The sequence below is a fragment of the Theropithecus gelada genome, chromosome X, assembly GCF_003255815.1.
Source record: "Theropithecus gelada isolate Dixy chromosome X, Tgel_1.0, whole genome shotgun sequence".
NCBI lineage: Eukaryota > Metazoa > Chordata > Mammalia > Primates > Cercopithecidae > Theropithecus > Theropithecus gelada.
The window spans coordinates 97330105-97355440 of NC_037689.1; positions in this window are offsets into that span (position 1 = coordinate 97330105).

A 25336-nucleotide genomic window follows, 5' to 3' on the forward strand; every position below is an offset into this window, starting at 1 on the left:
ATCTTGTTATTCTGGAATTGTTTTTATGTTATTGGATAAAGCAAATGAGCAATTGTGTGAAAGCTCAATTCTATCATCTGCTGTGGTTTTGAGAAGCAGGACTTTTCATGTAGAAAGAAGGAGTTATAAAATAGTAAATAATAAATAGAAGCCTTATATTACTGCATTAGGGTTGGAAATACTAAAATGAAGTCACAATTATGTACAGAGATGGAAAATTGTATGTACAAGTCACATGTAAAATTCTGATACATGCACATTTCACATATTGTGAATATGTAATTTATATATAAGGTACCTTTTCTGTATAAATATTTATAATATGTAATTATACTCTTAAATATAACTTATATATGTTGATCCATATAACACATATATAAATTATATGAGTATAATTATATATTATAAACATATAATTATGTATATATACACACATATATATTATTTCCTCTATCTATAGAAAAGGTCTAGAAACAATGGTCAACACTCTAGTGATGATCTTTAATACAATTTTTCACTAAAATGAAACAGGGCTTTTTGGAGAAATAGGTGATTCCATCTCTCTACACATAAAAGGTCTTGGATAGGAAGGGTACATGATAAGCTTATAATATGTAATTATATCAGATAGCAAGAACGCTATAGGAATCTACTTTGGTTCTGTCAAATTGAACTCAGGAGCAAAATTAAAGAGGCTCCTACTGGGCAGAGATGGGAAAATTTGAGCTTTAATAGAACTAATAATTAAAATGGTATGAAACCCATTAAATATATTTACATTCATAATTTCATAATGATATTAACACATAACAATTAGTAACCTAAATAACAGTTAAACACTTCATTTTCTGGTGAATAAAGGAAAATACACAAGGATTTATCTTTCCTTTTCTATAAAAATTTTACCACTGGGTAACCAATTAGTATATTTGGAGCAGTGTCTTGTTATAAAAACATTGCAACTAATTTAAAAGGAAATGATACAGTTAGAATATCACCATATTGCAAAGGCAATGAATTAACCACCATAGATATTGAGCCTTAAGGGCTCCTAAAAACAAAAAGAGAGATAGTAAGACCTTTTGGGTCTCCTGAGGAAAAACTACAATATGACTGGATTTTGCCAAAGAGATAAAATTTGAGTCTTATCATACATTTGGATCCTGTTGACAATTTTCGAGAAACACTAGAGAGAATATATTAAACGGCACCTTGAGGATGCAATGAACAAAATCTGGACTGTGGTAAACTACATGTCAAATTACCCAAGTTGTGCGACAGATAAATTTTAAAGGACTTTTTTTTTAAATGAAGGAGAAACTTGTAGAATAAAATAGGCTTAAAGGACATATCAAGTATAAAAAATGGTAATGACTAAACAGTGATATCTAGCGATGCACCTTTGGATGATTAAAATAGAAATGTGAGTAATTGTTTTACTTTTGTGGTTACTTTGGGGAGAAGGGGACAATGTGGTTAGGATGAGGAACATGGAGGGGCTACTGAGTTGATATATAAAATATATTTATATTTTATTTATCAAATATAAATGATATCAAAATTTTATGATATCAAAATTTTAGTTTTTTATTTGAGTGGTGGTTTACAAGGGTATTTGCTTTATAATATTTTATTAAGGTGCATTTGTTTGTATAAATTTGTTTTCTATCTCTGTTTTATTTTATATTGAAAAGGTCACTTTAAAAATGATGACATTCTATGTGAATGCAAGTCCAAAATATTATCAGATTGAGATTTTTAGAAATTTATTTGATGTAGTAACAAATCTCAAATTAAAAGTTAAGTAGCAACCTCTAGGGCCAAAAGAAGAGATTTTGATGGAACAGGACACATGATTGGGTTCCCCAGAAGAAGACTCTGAGATACAGACTGCAGGAGGTTTATTGGAGAGTACTCTTTGGATCTCCACCTGACAAAGGGGAAGGAAGAAAGCAAAACTGAGAAGAATAAGTTGGGCTGTAATGTAGTATCAGGGAAGTCCTCAGGTGACTTCATGGGAATTTTAGAATTTGCGATAGCCATTCAATGTTGTGCCACAGTAGACAAAGGGATCAGGCTTTTGTGTTTCTCCTTAATGGAGGACAAGCTGCTTTAGGGAGGACTGCATAGATTGGACACAGCCAAAACAATCCTGAAGTGGGCTGAAAGATGAGAGAAGTCTGCTCACAACAGTCCCAGAAGCTGAGGCATCTGAGTGGTAGAGCACTGCATCAACTACAGTGATTATTTCCTGCCTCTATAAGTATTTTTTTTCTGGCTTCTATATTTATCTGTCTCTAAACTATGCTACTAATTTTGCAAATACAAGGTTGTAAATCTCAGCATCCTTGCGATTTGGTGAAATCTTGTTTCCATTTTACAGACAAGAAAAAAAAAAGCTCAGAAAGGTGAACAGTTATAGTAACAATAGTAACACTGCACTGTAGGTTAACTTTGGGCCAGGCATACTACCTGCATTATTTCATTTCGTTATCTCAGTAGACGTATGAGTTAAGCAGAGTTGGTTCCTTCATTTTACAGGTGAGGTAAATGAAAGCTATAGATGTTAAAAGATTATCCTGGTCAATGGTGGAGCCAGGATTCTGATGAAGTCTGTATGAACCCAACATTGTACTCTCAAGCAATATGTTATATACCTCTGCAGTAATGGTCTAGACTCACAGAAGAAATAAAAGGTCAATCCAGGAATTTAACTCTGATTTCCTATCTCCAGATTTTCAGTCTCTCTCCTATAACTTGTCCAGTGTCCCATACCTTGAGAGAGGGCTTTATTTTAGAAGTTAATTGATGGTTGATGTTGATTTAATATATTACCACTCTTAACTAGCAAATAGGAATCTTTGATAACTTAAATAACTTCATCTAAGGAAATCACAAAGATAAGCATTGTTTTCCAACTGATGGGCTACTAGAGAAAAATGTTTTGGAGGTCTTTTGAATTCCTGAGATGCCACCAAGCATTCTGTACCAATTCTTCTTATGCAGAGGTTAACTTTACAGGCCATAGAATAATTAAGGGAATAGAGGGCATAATCAATAAGAAAAACTAAAAAAAGATCAAAAGTCTTCAGTCTGGATGAAATGAAGATCAAAAGTGAATTATTCTAAAGTAAGTAAGAAGCGAGATTGCGTGGGAAAATGAGAGCAGACGTATCCCTTATGTCTCAGGGCATAAGAAATAAAGGGGAATTTTTTTTTTTAAGATTCAAGAGGTGAATTGGGGCAAATAGAATGAAAACATTACTCTAAACTCTAGGTAGCTAACCACCAAAATTTATTCCATCTAAAAAAGCAGTATAGGCTGTCATAAATTGATTCAAGGTAATTTAAACAAATTTATGGGCAAGAAGTTTAGAATAAGAGTAGTGAGAGATAAGGCCTGAGTGTGAACTTGTGGACAATAACCCTATCCTTTCTTATGTTGTCCATTGGTATATCTGTCTCAGATGCAGTTCTGAACTATGTGGACCATGGTCATGATTCTTGCTATACATGGACTTCCTTTATCTTCCTTCAAAATACCAAACTTCCTGTGCTTAGGGCAGTTACCTCTGCTCAGCATGCCCTTTTCTTCACTTTTGTGTAGCTGGCTCCTTCTCATTCTTCACATCTCAGTGTATTAACAACCTCTTGCTCCCACCCAAGCCCTTTCACTCTTTAACTAGTTGCTTTCTTTGGTTCTCTTCAGAGCACAATCTTTGATTATCTTGTATCCTTTTTACTTGTTTATTATCTGTTTCCTCAAGTAAAATGTAAGTTTTATGAGGACAGGGCACTTAGGAGTTACGTTCACAATCATAGTCTGTCATCTAATCTAGTGCTTAACATAGACATATATATTTATTGAGCATATGAATGAGTGAATAAATAAACAGATGCTTCAAGAATCTCATTTTGAGTAAAGTGCAAATACTTCCTAAAATAAAGGCAATCATTCAGAATTTATTTCTTATTTTTGTATCTGTTATATTCTTGAGACTCGTGCTTTTTTGTACTTTTTGCAATATCTAAGAAATCATTTCACTTAATAGTGCACATGTACACACAAATAAAATGACAGAAATCATACTTCCGGTTTAGATGAAAAGCATTGGTGAGGTTAAGCAAATATGCATGCATTAGGTATGCATATTTGGCCCTAAGTGCTTTATTCAACAGTTTTTCTAGAACACCTATTTAAATCAACCACAAATTGACAACATCCAAGGTTCACCTGGCTGTTCAAGAACCTACACAACTAGTGTATTACTGCAGAACATGTTGTAGTTCTTGGCAGCCTCTTTAAAGTACAATACCTAAAATGCCTAGGAAATCTCCTTCCCATAAGAATTCTTCCTGAATTGGAATAGACACCTAATTACTGTGGTTGCCAAAATGCAGGCATCATCTGGTGGCAATAGAGAGCGTTGGCAAGAGATAGTCCTTCAGTTTACAGCAAGTAACTAACTTAAAAACTAAGTAAAAAAGTAAACTAGATAGCGTAAAATAAAAACGTTTCAACTTCTTTGAAATAAAGTACAGAGATCTAAGTATATGTGACTTGTGGATTCTAGAGATTTCAATTTTTCAAAGTGAATTCCTATTTGCTCTTCCCCTTAGGATGGAGCAGCTGTGATTATTTATAAAGAGCAACACTGCAGTTTCTCCAGGTTGCTGCTCACGATAGACAACTCACAGAGCTTTTCAACTCACCAGCAGTCATCTCAGGGCCGGTGATGTGGACATGAATATTGAGAAAGAAATAGGCTTCAGAGAGATCTACCTTCATAATTTTTTCAGTAACAAGCAGCTATACATGCTCCTGTGGGTTCCTTTGTTCTGTAGACTCTGCAGTCCCACGATGCAATTGGAGGGACCTTAGCTCTTTAATGAAGTACACCCAGTGTGCAGTAGTGAGCACAGGGCCAGCCAGGATATTTTAGGCCCTGCTGTCTGGGTGTTAGCAGTTAATTATGTGAAAATGGATCATTAAGAGTTAGCTGGAAAAAAATGCAAATCATTAGCAAGTTCCTTTGGTAAAGAAATGGTAGTACCAATCTGCTGAAGTCCAACCACTCAAAGAAGACATTAGACAAAGTCTGATGGTACGAATGGGACACAGGAATGTCAGGGAAATAGGATATAGAAAAGAGGTTTGACTTTTGTAAAACTTATGCGTTTTATTTCTGCTTGAGCATTTTGCATCACTGAGGGGGTTAAGTAATTTTTATTTCAAATATTATATGTACTTAGAATCAAATGCTAAAGTTAATGAAAAACTAGGATAAAAGTATTTATAAATTTAAGAGACAATACATTGTTAACAGATCATCTTTTAGTCAAAGAGATGAAAAATGCAGGCAACTGTATTCTAAATTTGAAAGTTACAAGACACTTGCCAACATTGGACAAAACACATGAGAGTGAGTGATAAATTTCTGCCCTGTCGTTACTCAGTTTTGCTGCCCCTTTCAGAGAATCACTTGAAGCTTTCATAAAAAGACAGAAGGAAAGCAAGGTCTTGGGAGAGTGATAATATAAACCCAGTAAGCATCAGTATTTCAGTAAGTGTCCATAGTTAAAGATATATTTTTTTAATTACACGCCAGTTCATTCCTCTTCCAATCAAAATGTAAGGGTGGGCAAATACTTCAATTACTTTGTTCCTCAAATATGTTATATTCTATAGAGCATGAAGGAAAAAGTAATCAAGATGATATGTAGTAAATACATGTGCCACTGATAAGACTGGTTGGAATGTTTTGTTCTGTCTAGTGAGAACTCTAAACCCAGGGACTTTGCTCTGGTGTGACGCAGAGCTTGAGTTTGAGCTTATTTCAGAATGTTACCAAGATGTCAAATGCCACTAGAGGCAACACTCTGACACTGGAGACATAACTTTTAAAAATCACTCTCAAATGGCTCCTTGGTGCAGGTAAATCCAATGATACAACAAAAAGCGAATAGCACAACTGCCTCAATCCCCTAGGAGCATCAACCTCAATCCTTTTGAAAAAGTTTTATGCATCAAATACAAAACTAAATTTAGGAATTTGGTGAAATAATTTTGTAGTTATCCCCATGCCGGACAAAATTCTAGGCCCAAAGACAGGTTTTGCCTCTAAATATTCATAGATTTCTCACTCAATATGGAGTCAGTCTGGGGTGAGAATAAAGAGCTCATTACATGTGAAATGATCTATATTTCACCAGTATAACAAACATGTGATAAACAGTCTTGTCCACTCATCTACATGGTATCTTCAGCAGCCGTGTCTGTACTGCCATCACTGGTGTTTTAATGATAAACTTAATTTTCCTCTTTTCCTCTGTTCTTTTCTCTATATTCCCAACACACACATGCACACATGCGTGCACACACACACATACACACACACGAGAGCGAATACGTTTTTCCTAAGGATCAAGGCAGCTTTACTAACTTTCCCCTATTTTTTTAAGATGTCGTAGGACAATTATTCTTTCCAAAATCCTGTCCTCAGCTAATGGTTTATACTTTATCTCTCTGCTGTGCAGAACATAAACTAAAAGAATGAGAGCTGGTGCTAGTAGAGTTGCTGCACCTTCCAGAGAAGGGAAAGGCCTACTAAGTGATCATCAGGAGGCAGATGCTCTTTGTTTTATTACCATATAGAAGGAGCTGAATTTTTCACCTTGGTCCACAAATGCACAGTCTATTCTCTAGACCATAGGGAGGAGAATTGGAGATTCTGCCTTACTGTAATGATGAGGAGCTTGAAGTTGATGGTAATAATGTTGATGATGAGATTATTATCTTGATGACAATGAAGACATCAGAGACAAAAAGTGTCCAAGCCTGTACATGTTCAGTATTCTTATTATACCACAGAGGCTTTTGGCAAAACTGAAATTGGTCTAATTAATGACTGAATCACTTCTTCTGCCCCTTATACAGATCTGCTTCTATTGTTTTATAAATTGGCTTCATCCTTGGACTTGAGATTTAAGATCATGGCTCTTACTTTCCCTTTCCTGAATCTCTGCTACCTGTCCCAGGTGCTGCCTCTGGTAGCGTGTCCTAAATTCACACCCATCCCATGACCTGGGATGCTACTAGATTCTTCCTCTATTTGTGCTCATCAGACTGAGAATGCTAAACGCTACTGCTTGTATTAATGTCAGTCTCTGCTTGGGAAAAAAAGATCCAATAATGTCAACCTCACACATATAGTCAAAGGTTCCCCTTGTATAATGTTGTTGATAAAGAACAGCATTGCTTTTTCCTCCTGTAGTTGCATGCATGCCATTTCAGTGGCATTTCAGTTCACAGGACAGTTTCCTGAGAATTGTTATGTCTACATCTTTGGAGCCCAGAGCTCTACAATCAATTGCCATTGCGGAAAAGATATATTGTAACAGTCGGAGCCAGTCTGCTAACTGTGTTGTGACTTTTCTGTTACCCCATCTATAAACCATGGGGTTTATACATGTCACCTCAGGAAGGTATTATGAGAGTTAATGAACCAGAAGTTGTAAGGGGGATTTAGCCTGCCGGATAAAAGGTGCTGCTTAAGTATAGAGCATTCCCGTTTTATGTGACCTGATTCTTCAGGGCCAAAGCAACATATCAGGAAGTCACAGTGCTGCTATTAAAGGGCAGAAGGCACTATCAGTACATTCTCAATGTAAGGTGTAAACTCAGTCTCCAAAAGGAGCAGTTTGGGATTTTATAACTTACTGTTCAGTGGTGGCTCCTTTGCTGCAGCTGCCACATCCCCTGCATGATAAAATTAGTCACATTTTGCCCATTTTGTCCTTGGTTCCTTCCCTTGACACAACATGTATTCCCTCAAAATCCTCTCTGGATGAAATGACTGTGGTACAGAAATATAAGATGTACAAATACATCAGCTAAAATGGATGATAAGAGAACAAACCTGCAGGGCAAGCAGTGCCTCTGGCAGGTTTTTGCTGTTCCTTTTGAGATACAAAAGCAAGAAGACATCTGCAGCTAAGACGCATTAAAGGGTTTCCGTTATCACAACGGTGAGAGAAGGTACAGCAAGCCAAATGGGGCAAATGTGATATGCCACCTCCAAGTAGCATTGTGAGGCTTGTAGCACAGAAGAGACAAACACTCAGAATATGAGACCTTTCTAAAGACCTCACTTGGCTTACACTATTCAACACTGTGACAGTTCTGCAGGGCCTATTATATTTGACTTGGGGTTCACTATCTGCTTAGCTGATCCCCTTATTGACCACATTACCCCTCATCTGCTCTGAGTTCAACCTTTTCTGTCCTGTACTGGCCACTATCAATAATTCCTCTCAAAAGGCTCCTGTTGAGGCACATAGAGCTTCACTGATGGGACATTTATTTATTAACATATTAAATTATTGTATTTTAAATATATTCTTGCCCACCACCATTAAAGAAAAGTGTGCATTCATAATGGTATTAGCTGGCAGGGGCTTAGAATGCACTTAGTTTTGTTTGCAATTTCTACAGACATTTCTCACTTTCCATAATAAAGCCTGGTTTGCTAACCAGAGGAAAAGATCATAAATATTCACAAATTTGGAAAAAAAATATTTTTTCTGAATAATGAAAGAAAAACCAGCAGTAAGAAAATAAGGAAGTCACAGAACTGTGTTTCATGTTTGTTTGTTTTTTCCCTTCTGTGCAGGGTTCTTGCATTCTTTCCTTTACTTAGCCCTACCATCCTTGTAAGAGTAAGCAAAGCAGAAATAAAAGACTCCCTCTTGGTTTTCCCCCACTCTGAGATACCTTAAGGCTTACAAGATGATACTTTCTCCATTATAGCCAGTTGCTGTAAATCAGCTGTGTGAATAAGAACACCTGAATCCTTCTAGGTCTGCATGTTTACTAAGTTTTACAAGCTGAAAAGCATGGGCTCTTGGGGTATTAGGGATGTTTTAACATTAAAACAGTTCTGCCTGATGCTGTGAATACAGCTACAAAAACACAAAAATCAGTTTTCTCCCTCCTTTGCCATGGAGCTGCAATTTTCCCCAGGAGCCTTTGACACTTTCTCCTTTATGCACCACTTCCTCTGATAGTGCATAATCTCTTTCATATTCTTTTTTGAAACGTTTCTAATGTTCAACATTCATTTACGTTTTAATGGGAAGACAACATAGTTTTGCATGTTTTTCAGGATTAAGGGTATTTTACTCTCAATGATACATAGTTAAACCACTTTTTTATTGCCTACATTCTCTGCTGCAGAGGCTGGGGAGATATCCATAGTGTTACCTCTCAATGTTTTAGGTTTCTATTCTGCTTTGAGGAAAGATTTCAGTCAGCTGTGATGTATATGGAATAGCAGAGTGGAACTTGTCTCTTTTTCAGAGCATGGGGCTTAGGGAACCTGATAAATGACTGAATTTTCAATGAGTCAAATATCAGGAAAGAAGATGTTTCTTTCATTTTCCTTTGCACTAGTTAATTTGCAAAGGTGCTGATTTTTCTCTTCAGATTTATAAAGCCAGGGGACATATTTATGAAAAGGCACAAAAGAATCAGAAGACAGAAAAGTAGCTAACTAAAAAGGAAGAGATGCATATATATCCTAACAGGTAAATTATAGAGGTTGTTTAGGTTTGGTTTCGTTTTGCTTCTGTGGCTATTAAAGTTTAGATCTAAAAAGTACCCTGTGCTTTTAACCTGTAGATCAAAGTCTCGATGGAGTTGTACCTTTGCTGCTTGGTGCCGTACATGAAACATTAGCAAAGCACTGTTACATTGTGAGTATAATTTCTTTGCTGCATTTAACTCAATTTGAGCATCATGCCGTTGGCTTGTATGTTTTTTATTTAAAATTTAAACAGAAAGAAGTGATCTTTCTGGAAAATAATGTACATGAAAGAAACGAGAGGTTACATACCATGTGTCTGACTACTACTCAAGCATCCACTGTAGTTCTTAAGATGAAATCAGGGACCAATCTTCACCAGGGATTCTTGTCATTGAACAAAGAGAAAAAGAAGCTCTGGGTTGATTCATATTTTGGAATGTAAAGCTCTACAAGGATCTCAGATAGAGCTATAAAATGTCCTTCTTAATCTAGAAGGAATTATCTGTTGAAAAAGTAGTCATGGTACAGTACAAGAGGTTTTATTTTTTATTTTCTTAATGTTTGGAAGCACAAATAAGAACTATTCATTGTTTTTTAAAGAAATTTATTTATGTGACATTACCATGAATTTATGGACATGTTCTAGTGCCCACTGACTGTGTCCAAGAAAGAAGATATAAAAGCAAACCCTTAACTCCATAACAACAGTGGTCAAATTTGGGAGCTGCAGGTGTGTTTCTTATTCAGTCTACATTCAGCTTTGCTTTCTCCCCCTCTCTCCCGTGTTCCCCTACACCCTCTCTCACTTTCTTCTTTCTTTCCCTTTCTTACAGTTACATGTACATACCTGTTCAACTCACTGTCTTCTCAACAGCCTCGAGACTAGTTCATTAACCAGAGTTCGCAGATACAGGTAAGCAAAACAACATTAAGGGAATGAACACAATACATACAATAGTTTGCTCACAGTCATTGTTCTAACAAAATTTTCAATTTTTTCTGTTTTCTATTCATATTACCAAGTCTCTGTCATTATAACTCCTGAGGTACACCAACTATATGTCTGTTTGTGAGGGTGGATGATGAGAACAGATTTAGGGGATAAAACCTATCGTAAGTCTGTCGGCATTCAGTTAAATGTTGCCGATAAGATAATTCATGGAAATCTGTTAGCACAGTTCCTAGCATATGATAAGCATGCAATAAATGGTAGTAGTTGTTTTTGTTACTGCTGCTGTTTTTTAGGTTTTCATTTTATTCTCCAACATATAACATTTTTATTAGAGGTTCTTGGAGGAAAAAAAGTAAAGGCTATTTATAGACTTACTAGTCTGTTATGTAAAGTTGCTCTCCTTCATTATCCATTGGACATGCCCCTTTACAGTTCTTCATTAGTGAAATTACTGAAGACTTGTATGCACAGCCTGCTTTTCTCTTCCCCATTCACGCATTTGCTCTCTGGCCATTCTATTTTCTCACCATGGGCTTCATCGTATCAGAGGTGAGATGGCAAGTCTAGACAATATACAAGGAAATTTTCTTAAGTCCTCAGACTTAAAACATTGCTTTATTTCTTATCAAACTCTCATTTAAATAAGTGGAAACCTTTCCCAAACTTCTTGATGTTTACTTTATTTTAAATTAAATATTAAATTTAACAATTAATAATCTTGATGCTAAAAAACATTAAACACTGGTAGGTTTTTGTTTGTTGTGTTTTTTCATGAAAAATCTTCTTAGTAACTAGACCACCAAGGAAAATATGATCCACAGGGTTCATTCAACTGAACCAGAAAGTTAGGATCCCTTAATTTTAAGAAAATTAAGGTTACTCTGAGGTTCAAATAAATTCACACTAAGAAGTCCATATATCATTTTATGCTGCTCTGTTTCAAATTACTTCTGAAAATGTAGTAGAAATCCATAAGGGCTTCTACAAAATAGTATCCTGTGCATGTGTATCCAGCATTTTTTGGCTGAAAGCTAACCTTGCATTTAGCTCAAGTATTTCTGCAATAATAACAAGGTCTTAAGATTATAAAAGTGCTGTACCTATGCTAACTAATCAGAGGAGACTTCAAGAGGAACATTTTGGCTACATTTCCACTGGTGTCTAACTATGAGTGTTAGTGTTCTTTCCCTGAGTACTCCTCTCAGAAAACATACACTTAATGTTTTGCAATGTTGATTTTTTTGTGGGGGTTTGTTTTACACACCACGAAAAGGAAAGCATTGGGCAAAATATTAAAAATAATCAATGGATTTGATTTATCTTCAAGTATAAGGCTTTACAGTAGTTATCCCTGTACTCAACAAATCTGCTTATTAAATATCATCTGTTATACATTAACTTCTATAGAACTCAAGGCTTTCTAGCTTTTCACTAGCTCTTTGTCCCTTTGAGAATAAAATTGGGTAACAGAACCAGAAAGTGTAGCTTCTAATGGATGGAATAAAGGAATTTTTAAAATAGAATTTAACTGGGATCAACATTCTCTTGACTCTTGCTATTGAGTTTCTTTGAATTTCCTTCTTCTTTCTTTTCTCTTATGAGGAGCTGATGTAAGATGAGCCTATGAGAGAAGTTGTCTTCTTAACTTCCCACCCCAGCATTAGAGTAGACTAAGCAAGAGCCAAGGAAGGCCCAAGGAAAAAGTAGAGTAGGAGGCTACTGTCTTTTTTTTTTTCCATTGACTTCAACCAATATTTATTATGTACCAACTATGTGCCAAAAACTTATCTAGGCACTGAGATATAGCAGTGAACAAGATCACCAGGGCCTTTGCTTTTCTGAAGCTTAAAGAATACTTAGGAAGATGGGCAAGTCAAATGCTTCTACTCTAGTCCTGAAGCTAGAGAAGAAAAAAAAGGATGTCAATGCTCACATTTAGTCTTAAGCTAGTTGGAGTTCAAAAAATTTTCAACTGGTATTAAGTATTTATTTGCCTATATTTATTTCTTAGTACTTTATTGTTGTAAGGGAAAAACTAGCTATCTCCAGTAACTCTAGGACAGTGGTCAAAAATTTGGGCAGTTTGGATCTTGATTCTTTTTCTGAAAAATATTGTGACTATGAGTGATGGCTCTGCACCTGCTGAAATTAGAAAGAGTAAATGGGCACCTCCTTTCCTTCTCATGAGGATGTACAGAAGAGCAGTGGTTGAACAGAGGAACCTCATTTTTATGCTTCTAGGCGCTTCTGCTTGTCCTGCCTCTGGCCCACGTGATGCTCCCAATCAAGGTAATATAAATAACAAATGTTTAAAAAATTGTTTAACACTTTAGGACAACTGTTTTTTAATTATTACAAGGAGAGAGAATGGGATTTTATAAACGTATTTTGTTTACTTTCATTCTTTCTGTTGCTTCTTTTAATTTTTTCTTATTAAAAACATATTTTAGGAACTAAACAAGAGTCAGATGTATATTTAATTTTTTTTAGAGCATCATTCTCATGTTCTATTGCCCTGTTTCTTTTTTATTTCTTTAAATTCTATCTTCTTGCTTGTGTTGTTTTGTTATTTTATGTTTCTTTGCACTTAGATATCAGAGGCATCTAAGTAAAGATTGTTTTTTCTAGAACTTGTTCATATGAAATCGTTATAATATTAGTACAGGGCCTTTATTCTTTTTAGTCACAAATATGAGGACTTCAATGATACTCTCCTTACTCCTGCATCAACTATTTTTATATTTTAAGCAAGAAATCTTAGTTTTCAAAACACATAACTTTCACTCCTTTAAGTTTCCTAGTTTTGAACATATTGTTTTTCTCATCAGGCTAAAAATGTGAAACTGTTTTATGGGGAGTTAAAAATTTGTATAAAAATGTCATTATTTTATGTGGCTCAATCATTAGATAATTTACTGCGTGACTTAATTTGGCTCTTTTTCCTACTTGGCTTGCTTTGAAAAACAGTAAGAATATGGTCCTTTTTCAATTGCTAATATAAATGTGCAATTTTGATTTAAATTTCATAAGGCCCACTTGTGTGTTCACAGTTGCAACAGACAAATAAAATAAACAGCCAGGAAGACAAGATAGTCTTCTACATATTAACGTTTGAGACATGTTACTAGGTGCCCATAACCAGTAGTATCTCCACAAGTGCCTGAAATTTCCACTACATTTCATTCATTCATTCAATGATATTTTTATTAAATTTGGCACTTACCCTGTGCCTTTAGTGATTATAAATTTTGGAAAAAATACAAAGAAAGCTCAGAGTCTAGTAAGGCAGAGAGAGAGAGAGAGGTAAACAAGTAATGATTCAACAATGTAATTACTATGATATAGGAATAAGGAAGGGTTTTTCAGGTCATGAATGGGTGGTGGAAAAAAGGAGGTTGAGGCTTTTCACAGGAAAATATTTGGATAACTTCATTCATACGTTTTGCTGACTTAAGTGACATACATATAGTTCCTCACTCAACCTTACCTGGACCCACCCCAACCCTCATTTAATTAGTGCTAAATATATTAAAAACTATTACCCAAATATTTTTTTTCATATTAAAAGTTCTAAGTTACCATTTACCTAGAGAAACATGCAGTTATGATTACCCCAAAGGTGGAAATAAACAATCTTACATTTAAAGAAGTCTTTAGAATGTAAATATATCAATGGAGTACAGTGCTATTAAATACTTCAGTTTTATGGCTTCCTCAACTCAGGACCCCATTAATGTTCTACTCTCTCCTGTTGTGAAGCTTGTGTTAAGATCTGGCAGGGTTATGTGATGGAGGATGGGTGTGAAACGATATTTGCTTTTGAAACTCAATAGCCTTACTCATCTAAAGAATGCAGTTTTCATTTAATACCAGTAAAAGATACTTTGTGCTGTTTTTTTTTCAGTTGTACATATCACATTTGAGATAAAATTGAGCTCTATACAGACAGAGACCATGTATTATACAGTACTTATTTTTACTCCTCACAGATTGTGTCACAGTCGCTTATACATAGTAGACTTGCAAAAATACCTGTTGTTTTTGGATAGCAACCCAAGAAGTATGATATGGAAATAGATTGACTTAAAGATGTGGTCTAAGAGCACAATGAAAAAAAAAATAGCTGCCAAGTTTGTCCTTTGAAAATATGGAGGCAGCATTTTGACTATTCCAAGATTCATATTTAGGTTCGTCACATGCTAACAAGAAATCTTTACACTCCATCCACTAGAGGGCAATCAATACATTAGGCACAGACACTTACCCCCACCCTGACCTGGAACCTAGTAACTTTAAGAGGATTAGGTAGACACAAAGAAGAGGGAAATATGCATGGAACTCTTCTCATCAAAAATAGCATTGTAGTCTCTTTTGGATTCCCTTCATTGATAGTGGGCCTGGAAAAAGAAACTAAAAGTAAGCTAGACTCTTCCCTTTGGTGTGAACACTAAGTTTCTTCCAGACACTTAAGAAAACTCACAAGTAAATAAGCCTACCACCTGAGGGAAATGAGATTTCCCTCTAAAGCAAAGCAGCATTTGAGCTTGTCACACAGTTCATGTGTCTGCCACTTCTGCAAGGAGGCAATGGTAATACATATACAGATAAAATGCTGGGCAACCTATCTTGGCGATTAGACTTTTTCACTTTGGATGACTTTTTCTACGATAACATCTCACTAGCTTTTGCTAAGATTGACATTATGAATGCAAAAATAGTTTAGAGACATTAATTTTAGTGCTTTTATGATTGATAAAATACTGAAAGAACTGGGAATCAGGAAAGCACATACGACCTTGTTGTTATTACAGGTAGTAATCACATCAAACATGGTTGACCCTGTGGACACTTTTTCTGGAGACTCCAGTAAATTTGTGGCTCTTCTGCTGATTCATTGTAGGGGTAAAGTCCCAAATCGGTTGTGGGTCACTCATTCCTCTTCTGTAAATGGGTACAATATTTTTCCATCTCACACATAGGCTTTAAGAAATTCTCAAAAGTCACAAAGTATTTTGAGGTTTGTAGGAATGCCAAGGAGGTATCTTTCTTCAATGTTGGCTATGAAATCCTATGTGCACATAAGATTTTTTTTTTACTCATTGACTTATTACGAAATAGTAGATGTGTTCTTCCACAAGTACCATGCACCGTGATATAGCAAATATTTCTTAGGAATTTAGCAAATCTTTTAAATGTGTGTTTAAAATATATTAAATATACTTAAAAATAAAAAGTAATCATAGTTCTCAAAATATTTTGTAAGATTATGGTGGTAGAACCTATGGAAATTGCTTTGTGAGACTAGTTCTTTATGATTTTTTGACTTAGTGACAGTGTTCCTTCATCCTGAACCTGTTTACACTTTCCCAGGTATCTTAGGACTCCTTTCTTGGGGAACGGCTGCTAGATTTAATGCAGAAACCTAGTTTCCTAGTTTCCACTGGTACAATATGAATCTCTAAGCCCCAGCTTTTCTCTAGACTTAGCTTATCTAATATTTAGAATTATAGGTGTGTGCTAAAACATCCACTATGCACCCATTCCCCATGTACTCAATGTTTCTAATTTTAAATCTGAGGTAAGGCTTCTAATTTTATTTCTAAGGTAAATGAATATATTATTTTTTGACACGTCCACTATTGGTTCTACATAGTGACTGCTTTCTAAATAGATTTAAGCTCCCAGCTTAACATAAAGTTTACAAAGAGGGAGGAATAGGTGTTTGTGTAATACCAAAATAATCACTGGCTTTACTATCAGACCCATGACTTTTACTCAGCACTACGCTTTACTAATTGAGTGACCTTGGGAAAGTGCCTAGCCTTTCTGAGCATCTTGTCCCTCATTTTAAAATGAGTATTATGACACCATTGCATATATATGTATGTTTGGTATATCACAGGGTTTAAACGCATACAACAGATAATAAATAGTGAATTCTTTCCCTTTGCTAAACACGTGCAACTATCTCAACAAAGGTTTTGTTTGTCTGTCAGTCCTTTTCTACCCCTGCTTTCACTGTCCCATAAAACATTAGGCAAAATTTAAAATTGCCTCATATCTTTTTTCTTCTTCTTCAAAACAAACAAACAAACAACAAAAACATGTTATTGGCTGTCAACAAAAAATAAATGACTGCAAGATAGAAAATCCAATCCTCTTTATTTTTTGTACTTATTTTGCTTAATTGTACAGACTTTATTAAATATCTATAATGTCCAAAAAAAGAAAACACCATGCCAGGCTCAGGACAAAAAAAAATCTCCCCTGCCATTGCAGGAGATTGTGATCTACTAAGGAAAGCTGACATTTGCATTGTGAGTGGTTCAAGGTATACTGGAGTTAAGCATTGTCATATGAGTGCAAATGAAGTGTTTTAAGAGTATGTATCTTCATCCATTTTTAATTTTCAGTGGTGTAAATTTGAGGGGAGCCAGAAGTCAGGCTTTCTTTTCAATTAGAGACACAGAAATTACTATTACGAGTTAGACAAACATAAGGTTGCTTTAGCACCTTTCTATAATTAATGCTTTACATTTTAGTAAAATTACGTATAAAGCATAATATTCTTGTAGTATGATACACTAGTCCATTGACTTTAACACAATGTAGTCTCTCGACCATATCCCCCTGAGTGTCTGAAACCACACTGCCTTCTTCTTAGCAGATGCCTCTGTTGGTATATACCCTTGGTGTTACTCAACACCCATGCAGTGAGTTGGCAATGTAGCATATTCCTATCTGTTCCCACAGTCACCATTAGCTGAAAGGGACAATTCTTAATGTGTAAAGCTAGTGATAGCCTTAGGTGTGGAGGAGACAGTAATCAAATCTGAGCCGTAATCCAGGGAACAGCAGTAGGTGGCATTCAGGGTGTTTAGGCTGTCAGCTACTTATGCTACACTGGCAGCTTCCAGAACTGGCCTGGATTTTCAGAGTTCCAGAGAGTGCAGCTTCTTTTTAGCATTCACAACTTTTTCATGCTACACTGAAAAAAACAGGGCTAAGTTTAGGTGCTTTGAGTATTTTCCCATACCTTTATGTATTGCTAGTACGCTGCTTTGAGTTTAAACAGAAGGGAGAGTGCTTAGAAATTTTGTTTTAGATTTCTGCCTGCCCTCACCAGGAATTTACTTTTATAATAAAAATGTTTTGCATATAACACTTCACATAAATTTAATGCTGTTGGACCATTATACAAGAAACTTAAACATTATTATTTTAAACTTAAGAAATTGCTGAGAAAAACATGTGTCTAAATAATATGCATAGATTTTCATCTATAAGTATGTATGCATTTCCACATGTATTTGAAAAAAAGATATTTTCAGGCCAAAGAGATTTCTCTTCCAATACTTGATAGTATGTTGATAGTAATTACAAGTCTTGGAGGAGGTCATATGAATTCTCACCAAACTTTTCCTGATGACTGACTACATGGGTCTTAGTTTCCTGTCTGACCATAGTAATTTTGGCTTAGCTGCCTCATTGGGTTGTTGTAAAGATCAACCAAGAAATGTTTATAAAAATATTTGGAAAATGTATGTCTCTGAATAAAATGATCAGAGAGAACGGGAACATCTACCTTGTGCCAGGCAATTATATTTTGCCACCCTGTATAACAATCCCGTAAAGTAAGTGGTGTTATCTTCATTCACAGTGAGTAATTCACAGTGTAACTCGTGTTAGTTTATACAACTAGTATATGAATGACCCAGGTAGAGCTGATTCTAAAGCTAGCTAATACTCCCTCCTAGCAACCAAAACAATAATAATAATAACTGTTTTTGAAGAGAAAAATAAAAGCTACTTTCTTACTGACCATTACTAAACTTCAATCTCTCTTGTTTTTGATGGCAGTATAGCAGGGAGTAGGTGATATTTGGTTTGGCTGTTATTCAAATGGGAATTTAGCTTCAGAGGGTATTATGGTTATATAATGCATACAAAATTAAGATCAAAATGTGAAGATTAAGATATGATAGAGATGTAGCAATGGCACAATGCCTGGCATGCCTTCGTTTACAGAGGGATGGTGAAGTAGAACTTATCAGCATATCAACATATACACCACAAAAGCATTTTTCTCTTTAAAAACCATGCTTACACACACACACACACACACACACACACACACACATACATGCACACACAAATGAATTTCAGATATGTGCATATGATTACCCTGAAAAAAGTGATCAATGCAATAAAGGATAAAAATAGGCATTTTAATATAGCTCATCATTTTTAATATTAAGTGCAATAATGATAAACAAGGCTTTTTTGAACAAATAATGTGTCACATCTATAGTATCATAGCGATACTAAAACACAGTGGCTGTGTGTTCTCAACATTAGCAAACTACATTCAAAAATACCTTCTAAATATATGCATGTTGCCAATGAGTGGGATGGCAAGAAAGCCGAAGATGAAGAGTTTTAAAAAGCAACAGAAAAACTATCCTCAAACATTTATCATTTCTTTCTGCTAATTACTCTGATTTAATCATTGCACATTGTATACATGTGTAGAAATATCACATTGTACCCCATAAATATCTATCATTATTATGTGTCAATTAAAAATAATAATAAAAGCCAAAAAATCCTGTCCTTATTATCCTGAGATCCAAAAGCAAGTAGAAACCTGAAATCTTCATTTCATGTATAGTGACACAGTATATGAAGCTAAGAATATTAATTTGTAGAGGGTCTCTAGATTCTTGTCAGAGATTTTGCCTCTTTGGGCTGATTATTTGTTTTCTTAAGTGGGGAATAAGCACGTACAAAGAATATCATTCTTAAGCATTTCACTTCATCAGAATTCATTAGAGCAGATCTGAAGGTTTCATTATTCTTTAAGAGTACATTGATAAAACCATCACACACTTATTTTTAATACTATGCATATAAGTTATTCTGACAGTCTGTTGCAAAGCCAACATTTCAATTCTGAAATTAAAAATATACTAGGACAAATTATTATGTTCCAGCCACCACAGGCCAAGATGAACAATATGCTCTCTGCTTGGAACTCAGGTTAGAACTATCCCACAGATCAAAAATAATAGTGACCACTAAAGTGGCAAGAAGCTAGAGCCTAATTGGCATCTGAATAAAAATAATTCATTTCTACATATCAAATGTTGTTTCTTTCTAGCCCTGTGGTTTACTGTTCCCTTCACAAGTACCCTCCCAAAAGCAATCTTTCAGCTATGTAACCTGCATTAGGAGTGTCCATTTGTGAAAATCCTGACACAGTGCTTACAGCTTAGACAATGCAGAACGGGCAATGGCAATCTTTTTGCCTTTTGTTTCCTTCTGTGTGTGTGTGACAAACCAGATTAAACATATTTAGAATCAAAGACTGTTGCTAACTTCTTGCTCCATGAAGTAACATTCCACACTAGGTTGCATCAGTTCTCAAGGCCTAATCTAGCTTTCCCCAGTGGCTCCTGGTGCCTGAGGGAGAGATACTGTATCTGTTCCATTTATGAGTAGAAAGATAAATGGGTTTGCCCTTAATAAATGTAGAGGACTAGATGAAGAGCTCAGGACAACCTGCTTTTTACTCCCTTAAGCAGCAAGACCTTTTTAATTCTCCTCATTCCTCCACGAATTTTGCATGAACTATGCTGTTAGCCACATAAGATGATGAATGTTTGAAATAGTCCAGGAAGGCTGAGCTAATGAGACGGTTGTCATTAAAACTGTGCACTATAGCTAAGAGGCAGTATCCAAGCTTCTGAGGACACTTACATATTATAGTTTTTTTCCCCACTGCTATTGATGCAGCATTACATATTTAGTCCTTTTAAGTGTTGGGGCTGACTTAGTCAATGGGGAAACAATTTCTCACCCAGTGCTAATATGTTTTTGACTGTACTAGCTAGAGTTTTAGCTGCGTTCACTGTACTATAGGGCTCTAAGTGTCCCTGTACAGCAGCTGTGCCCCAAGCCTGTCTCTACAGTGTCACACTATGAACTGTGACTGTTAACAAAGTATCTACTTTGTCTCCTTTTGAACATGGTTACACTTTATGAGGTAGAAAGGACTAGATGGAGGGGTCAGCGATGAGGCTAAAATGCTTTCTATCTTGTTAGGGAAAATCATGTGACTGTCAGGGAGGCAGTTTCTAATCCTCTGCTTTAATCAGCTAGGACAGAAGAAAACATAATATTAATAGATTAAAATGAGCTGATCAGCAGTAATTATAATCATCAGTTATGTTGGTTTATATATATATATATATTTTCGATTTTATAAAGGTACCCATCATTTCACACCCTTTGGGCACAATTAAAGAAGTTAATTAAAGTGTCGTGTTGTAGAAGAGTATTTTTTTCTCTACTTCAATAAATCCTTTCTGTTTCAAGTCATACTAGTAACATAGCTCAACGTTAAGTCTAAATGTTTACTCTTATGGTTTCTGTCTTCTTTTTAAATTTAGTTACCTAGTGAGAAAATAAATGTATATCTGAATACTTGTTTACTCTCTTTTCTGTTTAATCCAATTACCTCCCACAAAGCTATTAGAGTATCATAGAAACAAAGAATGGAAGCCAATGTTTAAAATTCTTCTGATTTTATACATTATGCCACATCAGCATTAAGATGATTCATGAGCAACTCTATATAGTCATATACTGGAAAAATATGAGAGTCATCTTAAATAGTCAACCAATCACACTGCTTATTTTGTGGTCTGAATTGGTGAGAGGAAAAGGAGAAAGAGAGAGAAAGGGAGAGAGGGAGGAAGAAGTAAAAACCAAAAGGAATTTTTTCATCATATAGAACTAATTTCAGAAGACTTTCAGATTATCACATTAAAGCGAATTGATGTACTTAGATTAATAATTCTAAGATTGTTATATAAGTCCTTTGATGCCTTAAACCTTTAAATCTATGCATTTCCAAACTTTTCTTCTTCTTTCTTCCTCTTCCTCTCTCTCTCCCCCTCCCTTTCTCTTTTAGGAACCACTATAAGGTTTCTCTAGATCAAACACAGTTTTTGCTTTTGTTTTCCTAGAAGTATACATAGAGTAAAAGAGGAAGAAGCAAAACATGACCTGTTCGGTCATACTAGTGATTTATTATTTTAATTGATCATGCAGCAATCTATATCATTCCTGTGATGAGCTATTGCAGCTGATAAAACTGCTAAAATAATTATATCAATCTGCTATTTGCAATTGTGTTCAACTATGGATATGTTGATATTTAGGCTACAAAGATGCAGCCTGAGTCAACAAAACAAGAAATGAAATGAATAGTTAAATATCAGTCATTCAAGAAAGGCAAGCAAGTTAATTTGGACTTGCGACCAAGGGCCTTCATTATGTACCTTACATAGATATTGATCAAATCAATAATATTCATAAATAACTCTACGGTTTTTCCTACGACCCAGTCTCACTGAAGATCCAATTTTCTTATCCTATGTCTCTGATTTTCTGTTTAGACTGACAATTCGTTTCAATGGTCAAATTAGCTGGATCCATTAAAAACAAAAACATATTTTGCCCTACTAGCCATAGTCTCAGTGGCAATCGAATTATCTTTGTCCAGCTCTCTGTCTTTTCATTTTGCAAGTTTCTTTCAAGTCATGAGTAGCTGGATATGTGGTAAATTGTGTTGTGAGTATCTAATACTGTTGTTAGCAACATATGTAGATGTTTTTGATAATAGTCAATCAAACCATCAGAAGAATCAAAGGGGACATTGCCTCAGCTTTATGAGACACCAGATGACACCAGTTTAGACATTAAAAGTTTTGTAAATAACAATTTGTCACAAATATTCCAATTTTGGTATTCCTATGAAGATCTTTTTAATTTTTTTTAAAAAATCTATTCAGTTTCTAAAAAGGAATATGGATAATTCAATTCAGTCACATCTTTATTGTCTTCATGACAAAGCAAGATTATCAACAAAATGAAAATAATATAGTCTTTTATTTTAAAACTGTATGACCATTCTGGGATCTGCTTATGTCACCTGTTTTGACTGATGCCAATCTGATATCAAACTAACATATCATCAGTTCTTTTGACACCACTCATCTCAGAGGAATAATGTTTTGTAACAGTTGATAGACTGAATTGACTATTTCCTATCAATATTTAATCAATAGTAGCACTTTTTCTATACATATAGAAATATATTCTAAAAGTTACTCTTAAGCTATGGCCATGTATTAGTCAGGGTTTTCTAGAGGAAGAGAACTAATAGGATAGATATGCATATAAAGGGGAGTTTATTAAAGAGTATTGACACACATGATCACAAGGTGAAATCCCACAATGGGCCATCTGCAAGCTGAGGATCAAGGAAGCCAATATGAGTCCCAAAACCTCAAAAGTAGGGAAGCTGACAGTGCAGCCTTCAGTCTGTGCTTGAAGGTCCAGGAGTCCAAAAACTGAAGAACCTGAAGTCTGATGTTTGATGGCAGGAAGCACTCAGCATGGGAGAAAGATGTAGGCTGGAAGACTAAGCCAATGGAATCCTTCCACGTTCCTCTGCCTGCTTTTATCCTAGCCATGCTGGCAGCTGATCAAATAGTGCCCACCCAGACTGAGGGTGGCTGTGCCTCTCCCAATCCACTGACTCAAATGTTAGTCTCCTTTGGCAACACCCTCACAGACACAACCAGGCGCAACATTTTGCATCCTTTAATCCAATCAAGTTGACACTCAATATTAACCATCACAGGCTATAAGGAAAGAAGTGAAACAAAATTAATCTTTTTAGTAGTATTGGCCACTGTAGCATTAAATAAGATCAGATCCAGACTCATGAATATTATTAGATTGTTGTTTAACCAGAAAAATGGCCATATAGTTAGAGATGAGGCTCAATAGTATGCTAGTGCAAGAAAATAATAAACACAAAGATATGAAAACTTATATAGAGGAAGATAATGGCCAACTTTCTAAATTATAACATTTATAACATATATACTGAGATACGATTTTTATTATGTTCAATTTAGTGCTTTCTTATAAAATTCCACAAATTAACATTCAAGGTATAAAAATGTTAATCTAAAGGAAACTACTGTGTGTGACTTCAAGGCTTTGTATTTCTTTAAAAAGAAAAAAAAATTCTAACATTGATTGATTTGCATCATCTTCTTGGAGAGCAATGAAATAATCACATAACTTTAGAACATGAGATTATTGTATAATGGCATTAAAGCCAGGCTCAAAATGGAGGACACAGCTTAGAGAGTAAGCTATTGCATAAAGATCACAGTAACAGTGACTCAAGTACAGTGGTATATTTCCCAAACAGCCCCATTCTGTGTGTTCTGAGGTGACTGTTTTACTGGACCAAGTTACTGTGAAGGCCTGTATATTTTATATCTCTAATGTGTGTTTAAAAATAGCCAGGGATCCTGCTGCTGCTGATATTGATGATAATGATAATGGTGGTGTTGGTGCTGGTGATGTCAGTAAATGTTTGATTCAAAGTCAAATAAACAGAAATATGTTTTTTAAATCAATTTTACTGCATTTGTTGAGATATGTACCAGAAGTTAATGTATTTGGAATTAAGTAAAACTAGATCTCAGACAGCAGTATAGATTGATTTTCCTTTTGCAGTAAACAGAAACTGTTACCAACAAGCACATAGACAGCAAAGCCTATACCCCAATATCTAAACCAAGTTGCTTCCACTGTATGTTCTGATTCACTCTCAGAATTGATTTATTGCACCTAAAAATGACATAGCTAACAAGATAAAGGAAACTTATTCTAGAGTCAATCACTTTCTAAAATATACCTCCTGTTCTTGATCTTTGAGTTTATGTTTTCATTGATGGCTAGCATGCAACTAAAGACAGCAAGATATAACCTTATTAGTGCCTACTTAGAAACTCAAATATATAGCATTTCCAGTGGCAATTTTTTAAGCCTGAGCTATTACCTCATATTTTTTCCAGATAATGCTCCCCACTCACTCACATACTAACATCTGTAGTCATGTGCACATAAAAATAAAAATTTAGAGCAAATGCAAGTGTATTAATAAGTGATTCTTTTTGACTTTTAATTGTTGGTGAGTTTTCAAGTGGATATGACACGTTACCTTTTACTTATATAGCCATGATAGTTAAATATTCTTCACTTTTTGATGGGGTTGTTTGTTTTTTTACATTTCTCAAAAGAAGAATTCATACAGGCAACAGACACATGAAAAAATGCTCATCATCACTGGCCATCAGAGAAATGCAAATCAAAACCACAATGAGATACCATCTCACACCAGTTAGAATGGCGATCATTAAAAAGTCAGGAAACAACAGGTGCTGGAGAGGAGGTGAAGAAATAGGAACACTTTTACACTGTTGGTGGGATTGTAAACTAGGTCAACCATTATGGAAAACAGTATGGCGATTCCTCAAGGATCTAGAACAAGATGTACCATATGACTCAGCCATCCCATTACTGGGGATATACCCAAAGGATTATAAATCATGCTGCTATAAAGACACATGCACACGTATGTTTATTGCGGCACTATTCACAATAGCAAAGACTTGGAATCAACCCAAATGTCCATCAGTGACAGATTGGATTAAGAAAATGTGGCACATATACACCATGGAATACTATGCAGCCATAAAAAAGGATGAGTTTGTGTCCTTTGTAGGGACATGGATGCAGCTGGAAACCATCATTCTTAGCAAACTATCACAAGAACAGAAAACCAAACACCGCATGTTCTCACTCATAGGTGGGAACTGAACAATGAGATCACTTGGACTCGGGAAGGGGGACATCACACACCGGGGCC